Source organism: Chrysemys picta, unplaced genomic scaffold (genome assembly GCF_011386835.1).
Source record: "Chrysemys picta bellii isolate R12L10 unplaced genomic scaffold, ASM1138683v2 scaf2639, whole genome shotgun sequence".
NCBI lineage: Eukaryota > Metazoa > Chordata > Testudines > Emydidae > Chrysemys > Chrysemys picta.
Genome location: NW_027055342.1, coordinates 1 through 8,000, shown reverse-complemented (window position 1 = coordinate 8,000; position 8,000 = coordinate 1). Strand labels below are relative to the sequence as shown.

The 8,000-nt window shown below is 40.5% G+C and overlaps 1 long non-coding RNA gene across 2 annotated transcripts; it reads left to right on the top strand.

Moving 5' to 3' along the window:
- The first annotated feature begins 6 nt into the window (after positions 1–6).
- Positions 7–7,981, top strand: LOC135980318 (uncharacterized). Of its 2 annotated transcripts, none has more exons than XR_010597428.1 (2): positions 7–5,737; positions 7,662–7,981. It is a non-coding gene; the product is annotated as an uncharacterized LOC135980318 (long non-coding RNA). The 2 variants fall into 2 exon arrangements; XR_010597427.1 differs by having other exon boundaries at positions 6,337–7,981.
- Positions 7,982–8,000: the final 19 nt, after the last annotated feature.

Below are 8,000 nucleotides of genomic sequence, written 5' to 3'. Positions count from 1 at the left end.
GAACAGCTGCTCCAGGCAGAACATCAGTTTTTGAGACAGATGTTGCTGTCTGTGAGAGTCATGGTGAATGGGTGCTCTGTAGTAGACATGCTGTGTATCAAATGCTTAAAGGCAGCTAAGCTCAATACAATTACTTGAAGAGTTTTTTCATGTTCAGTGCTATGGTTGGGATCTTTGATGCTGTGGGAAGATATATTATTTAGTCCCCTTGCATACATGTATATAACATCCATTGTTTAACTACAGTGGGGGACAGTGAATCTAATTTTTGGATAATAGAGGGAATGGTCAATGTTATAGGTCATGTCCTATGATAACTATTTCAGAAAGCAGCATTTTGGGTAATCTTGGTAGCACTGCATTTGTATAGTTTACCCATTCATATGACTTGTGTTTAGTGCAGCTGAGTTATTGTTGACGTTGGAACCATAACTTTGACTTTCCTCACTTCAGTTCTACCACAGCGATAATATTGCACAAGCATAACTTGTTTGTCTTTAAACCTTGTCTTAAAAACAAACACAAAAATTGAGTCAAACCTAATTTGTGTAGTAAGTGACAGTTGGTCTCTGAGACCATGTGGATTATCTCTGTGAAAGTCATGAGCTTCCTCATTCTGGAGAATGAAACGAGGTTGCTCTTTAACTGGGTGTCCTGAACCACAAATCGCAATGTTGCTATGAAGCTATGTAGGCACGTTGCATGGCCTACTTGAGAATGTAGAGGATGTAGCAGATTTCTTCAAACTTCCCCCTGCCATCAAGATCTATCATCCTGTAACTTAAGTCTTCCATTACTGTTACCCTGCTCTAATGTGCACAAATTAGAAAGCTTCTTGAGTAACAATTATATTGGCTAAAGCTAATAGATCTGCTATCAGATCACTTTTAGAGTCCATTGAACTAGTAGGGCTCCAGGTGGGTAAAAGGGCCTGCCTGTGAGGATACAACTGCAGGTTAGGTACAGTATTTAAATTATGCTCTTGATAACTCCAAATTAATGCCTCTTTAAGAAAGAGGTTTTTGTTGCTAACTTCCATAGTAACAAGACAACAAACCTACTTCTGTGTCATCAAATTCACCTGTAATCATAGAAGATTAGGGTTGGAAGAGACCTCAGGAGGTCAGTTAGTCCAACCCGCTGCTCAAAGCAGGACCAACCCCAAACTTAAATTTAAAATAGTTAATTGCAAAACATGCTGGGCAGCTGACTTCGTCCAACTACTGTTTATTTAAAAGGAAGTTGTTTCTGTGTTCTTGTGGTTTCTGTAGAAGTATGCTACCATAGATATTCACGTATTGACTCTGCATCCAGATAAAACTCATGGATACTTGGCCTCTTAGAGACTAGGCCATTTAAAAAGAAAAATCAACTTTTAATCTGATTTGCTTTTAATTTTATTGCAAGCCTTTCTAGTTGATATAGACCTCGGAGGGTGTGTCTACACAGCTTCTGGGAGCAAGTCTTGTAGCCTGCGTGGACAGACTTGTTTTAGTGGGGCTTCCACTAGCATGGTTACAAATAGCAGTGTGGCTGTCCGGGTTTGGCCTGTGGAGCCTAGGGAGCCCAAATGTCAAAGCAGTGCCTACACAGCTATTTTTAGCACACTAGCCCAAGCCCTGCAAGTGTGAGTCTGTCGAGACTTGCTCCCGGCAGCTGTGTAGACAGACATACCATAGAGTCCTTGGTAAAATGCGCTGCATTTAATTTCACTCGTATCCCCAGTCATTTCAGCAGTTGGGTCTAATCTAATTCCATAATAAAGAAGCAACAAACTAGACATTGTTAGTTGCCATACAAATAATCCTAGCAGAGGCAGAAAAAGGTACTGCCAGCAGTTTAAAAACAGCAGTGGGGACCTTGACCAAATAAAAGCAGTTTCAGCTTTCCTGGGGTAGATTTGTACTGGTTTTGAGGAATCAGATAGGGAATATATCTAAGCCCAGTTAAATTATTTAGATCTAACTGGATTTTTCTGTCATGGAAGGAAAGTATTTTGAAGGAAATATCCTCTCAGAATGTATACTCAATGAGGAGCATGTCAATTATTGTTCAATAGCCCTATTGATCATCAGCATGAATCTTTGAAATAATGGACCACTTGTTGGCAAGCATAATGATGAGTCAGTTCAGCCTCAATCAAATGGGATTTTTCCAAATAACAGGTTGGACAATGGATTGGAGGCTTTTGACCATGAGAGAGAGTTTGACACTGTCTTCAGTTGTATGATGGTTACATACAAGGACCTCTGAGTCATTCTTCTGGTTAAGTGTCAGTGCCCATACTAGAAAGACAAGGTGCGAGAGGTAATTGGACCAACTTCTGTGAGAGAAGTTTCAAGCTTACACAGAGATCTCCCATCTTGTCCGTCTTACATTATAAATGGCAAATATTTGCATACAGTCTCTAATTCTGACCTGGATTTTCTGACCTATTTAAAAATATTAAATGGTCTGGGTACTGTTTGTATCTATTATAGTTCACTTGGTACATGGCCAGTGAGGAATGCTAATCTTCTTTATTTTTTTCCGTCTCTGAATTTAAAAAAAACACCACAAAATATCTCAGCACAATGATTTGGAGCTATTAAATTGTGCATATGGTTAGTCTGTGACCATATACCCCTATGATTATCTAGTTTCATTCCTTTCTTTTATGCCCACTTGTTGCATCTTGTTTTAAGCTAGTTTGTAAGCTCCTCATTGTATGAACCACCTCTTCTTATATGTTCAGCTAGCACCCTGATTCTTATTGGGGCGCCTGGATGCTACTATAATATAAATAATGGCTATGGGCCCAATTCTGCAAACACTTCAAATCTGGTGGGACTACTCATTGGTAAAGTTAATCATGTGCAGAAGTGTGTGGCTAGACTCTAAAGTTACATACTAGTTTCAATTGCATCTTTTTTTTTTTATTTTTATATATATATATATATATGAATTTTCTAATTGTAGGCTTAAAGGGACATGATTTGAAAGATCATTTGTCTGAATGTTGTACGTACTATAGTGACAGGTCACACCTAAAAGTACTGTAATTTAAAAGCTAGCAAAAAAATTCTCAATTTTTTTTTTGGTGTCTAGTCAGTTTCATCGTTCTTCTGCAAAACTTCTCCCTTGCAGAAAAGATTTGCATAAATGTAAACAGGGGAGAAGAAATACGCTATAAAAGGAATTGAAGACAAAATCAGAGCATGCTGTTTAAGTCTATTTTAGAGAATTTAAATTGGCAGCATTCTTGTAAACTTCCCATACTGGTCTCTACCCAAAGTCAAATTGAGAGTGAAGCATTCCTCCCCATTCCCTAGTTGTAAAAAGAAACAGCTGAGCTCTGAAGCATAAAAGTTGATAAGGACTTTGCTTATTGAGGATGACTTCCATTGCTTAGGTTGAACAAAATCTGTTTTGATTTAATCATTCAAAATTGAATGTTGGATATGTGCAGTAGAAAAATAAAGTTTACACACGCACACTTGAATATACTATGTATGCTAGTGCAATACAAATATGGAAGTGCACACGTATTGGCTTGTGGAATTCAGCAGTAGAAAGCAGAACTTATAAGGGTTGCAAATGGAATAGCTATGGAGTAGTGAGCCTGTAAGTTGGAGAAATGTCTTCTAAAACCAGCTTCCACACTTCCAGCTTCCCCCAGAAAACACTAGGAAAATCAATGCAGAAAACATGCTGAGGTTGTACAGTTAGAAATAAAAAGGGTCCAACTTCAGTGTTAATCAGCTGTTGTGCAGCATAAGACATAAAAAGATGTGCCTTTTGTAATGAGCAGTAATACTTTACCCCAAAGAGGAATAGTAAAAGATTCATATGTACCATGTAATGCAAATATAGTGTACACCAGGGGTTCTCAAACTGGGGGTCGGGACCCCTCGGGGTCGTGAGGTTATTACATGGGGGGGTCGCAAGCTGTCAGCCTCCACCCCAAATCCTGCTTTGCCTCCAGCATTTATAATTGTGTTAAATATGTAAACAAGTGTTTTTCATTTATAAAGGGGGCGGGGGTCACACTCAGAGGCTAGCTATGTGAAATAGTTTGAGAACCACACTCTTTTATTCTTCTGGATAAACCTCTAATTTATATAATTCAGCCTTGCTTCAAATCAAGCAATAAAAGTTGCTGTTGGAACTGCAATTTCTGCTTTGCATTGTCAGACTTTATAATGAACCGTGCAGTCTTCACATTGCATGAATGCTGGGGTTTATATTTTAAAATATTTTTTACAATTCTGATTAAATTATTGGTACACCACAGTAGTAATTTTGTCACTACTTAGAGACACTGAAGCTGCTTGTGCATTCATATTTACATTCCTCTACATAAAAACAAATCTTGTCCTATCCTTTTTTGACTACTGTGGGTACTCACAGATCCAAACACATTTCTGAGGCTGAATGTAACTTGAATATCCCGCACATGTCCTGATTGTGACACCGACTCAATTGTTGCTTGACTCCTCTGCTTGTCTCTCTCACCAACAGAAGTTGGTCCAATAAACAATATCATTTCACCCACCTTGTCTCTCTAATATCCTGGGACCAACACAGCTACAACAACACGGCATATCCTCTGCTTGAGTAACTTAAAGCTAAACTGGACAAAGCACTAGGGAATGGTTCTGCATTAGCCGCTAGAAACTAATAAGATTACCTAATACTGTAGGGGGTAGTGTTTTGAAAGGCACCCTTGGAGCCCAACTCCCACTGACTAACGGTGCCTTTGAAAATTTACTCAAGTCTTTTTAAATTCCCAATTCCTGGTGCAGCTGACAAGCAATTTTGTTGCAACTATTTGAAATATAAACTACTCTAAGCTGTCTGGTTCTGGGTCTTAACTTTGGAAAGGAACATCTTCTGGAGTACAGTTCACTTCCTTAATAATTAAATCATGCATAATTAGACTTGGCAGAATTTGACTTTGTCAGTTTGATGGATAATATAAAAAATGTTTGTTTTTTAAACATTTTTCTGACTTTTAATCTATAACTTTTCACAGCTGCAGGAAATTCTGGGGTATTTCAGACAATAGGAAGGTCAGCGAATAATTATTAATCACAGTAGATGTTGAGATTCAGAAAGTTAAAGCTTTGTAACTGCTAAAACACAACGAGTCAACATCACTTGTCAAAATATACTAAGTAAATTTGAGCCTTGACTCAAATTCTAGCAAGTTCTCAAGCCGCATTTTTCTTTCTTTGCCTATATGTACATTTTGATTATTATAGATGGGAATATTTGTGTTGATTTGTGTGTATATGGTGAAATTGACACTTACCAATAAAAATCTACTACTTCCAAGCCTATGCATAATTAAATATGTTTGAATAGAGAACACGTTAGAAGTGACAAAGGTTAGAGCAAAGAGTGATCCTTTCTTACACCAACATAGAACTTGTATTCTAAAAGAGCTTGGGTTGTGGATCCGGAGACCACTTCTTCCTATCCTGTGAATTAGTGAGAATTATTTTAACACAAACTGCACTGCAGCAGTAATTGTTCCATCAGATCCTCCTTGAGCAGTGGGAACAGAACCTTCCTTTTTCTTTTGCAGAATCCTAAAACAAAAGAGCAGATTGAAAACCTGGTACGGAATGGGATGAACAAGGAGCTGCGGGATCGCCTCTGTTGCAGGCTGACCTTTGGGACTGCTGGACTTGGTTCTGCCATGGGGGCAGGCTTTTGCTACATTAATGACCTTACAGTAATCCAGTCAACACAGGTAACTTGGGTAGCACTATACAGTCAGACTTTTTGTTTATACTTTCATAGTAATCATCTTGATCACTTCAAATTATGCCTTTCATCTTCAAAATTCACAATGCATTTAAACTTACTTGAAGCTATATATATGAATTGCGTCACCCATCACTGAAATCCAGCCTCATGGGTGGAATGTGGCAACTGTTCAACAGTACGCAGCAACGCCAAAAGGCCAGGAAGTGTAAAAATACTCATCCAGCTAAACCTGCCCAAGGCATCTTAGGTAGGCCAGATGTAATTACCTAAAGTGAAGTTTTGCCAGTGAGCTAAAGCTTTTTGTGTTAACTTCAGGGGACTCATCTGACATTACATGAGCAACCAAAATGCTCTTGTTTGCAAGTCTTTGAAAGATATAGAAAATTCCTTCTTATTATTTATATTCTCTATTTTCAGGGTTTCTATACCCCTCCTCCCCCATCATGTGAGCAGCAATCTGATGAGGGGGGGGGCGCTTGCCCTTTTGAGAGGGTCTGAGTGATGAAGTGGGAATGTTTCTTAATATTTTGTATGATTACTGTGCATACCTCAGTTTCTCCTATGTACTGCGTGTTGAACTAGGTGCTGGGAAGAGTTGTTTACTCTGGCAGAGTCTCAGCAGAATATGGCCACTCCAATGGCTGGACATGTGGTGCCTGGCAACTAATGACCCTGGACTGTCCCCAACCCCCGCAGGAAGCCAGCTGGTTTTGTCCAGGTGCGGGACAGAGAGCTAAGGTAGATAACCAGGTGACCTTGTTCAGACCAGGAAGAGGAACAAAGGATGGAGGAGAGACTCTGGGGGTTGTATAGTGTGGGCTGCTGGAAGCAGGAGACACGCTTCTGGACTGGGGACAAAGGAGGAGGGGCAGGACTGACCCAGGTGGACTATGCTGTAACTTTTTCTATTCTCGATGCTAAGTAAGGACTTTCTATGCTGTGTTCCAGACATGTAATAAACCCTTCTATTTTTACAATGCTATCTGAGTCACTGAGGTTGGGGGTGCATTGCTTCCTTCGGATGTGCAAGTCTCCCCCCAGGTGGCCAATTCGAGTGGACTCACTGAGTGAAATGGGTGCTGAAGGCTCTGAAGTTTGGACCCAGGAGGCAGTGAAGCTAAGGGGTTAACACACTAAAGGGCTTCTCCCAGGGACTGTTCCAGAGCTGTGCAAGGCACCAGACCTGTGGAGCCTTAACATTGAGGTTCTCTCCCTGCCCCTCATTTGAGCCAGCATCTGGAAAAGTCCTGCCCCTTTGGATGGGGAGCTGAGAACATGCATACTTCATGCATATCACAAACTGTAAAGCAGGAGGTGGATGGGAACACACATTGAGATGCATGGAGCAGTTCACAAGTCTCAGATCTATTGTTTTAGATTATATTCATCTCCGTGGGGTGTTTGCATGCTGAGAACATCACATTGAAATGAATGTGCCACTTCACACCCTCCTATGCTGTCAGTGGATGTGTAAAGGAGCCCTTCCCATCCTCACTTCCTCTTTAAAGTACACTTCTGACTGCTCTAAAATCTGCATGCTTGAATTGGGTTTCTTGAAATTACCTGTGACTAGTGGAAGTTCAGAGTAGGGTTGGTGATTCAAACTTGGGGTCACTTGAACTACGGTTTCCAGAGTTATAACCTGGGAGGGGAAAATAGCCATTTTTCAAAAAAAAATTGGTGTGTTTTGGGGTTTTTTGTGCCGAGGTAGAGATCAAACTGTTGCTGTGATGCAGGTCAAAATGGTCTGTCAGTTTTGATCTCAGGTTTTGCATGGCACCTGCTAATTCTCTGGGGGACTCTGGAAAAATTGCTGCCCCAACAGACCCACTCCTTTGCTGTATTTGGCCCTGTATCAACTTCTGCCTTAATTCCCCCTGCCTTCTTTTTGCCTCTTGTGTGTGTAGTAGTGTCCTGGCTACTTCCTGATCTCTGGACAGATGAATGTGGTGTTTCCAAAGACACACAGCATGGAAGTTGATTGCTGAGGGAAAAGAAGTATGTGCACTGCCTGGGTTGGCAGCATGTGGATTCTTGGTGATTCCTGGATCATGAGGTTGCAGAAGTTTGCAGGAGAGCAAGAAGTACACCATGGCATGGGGATTGCTGGCTACAGGCTGATCTGGGTAAAGAGAGTTGGCTTGCATTAGCATCATGTTTTACCCACCCTGCAGCATCTAATTGGTGACTTAAGAGGTTGTGATCTATTGGACCTCATGGTGATTCACTCAGGTGTAAATAGTCTG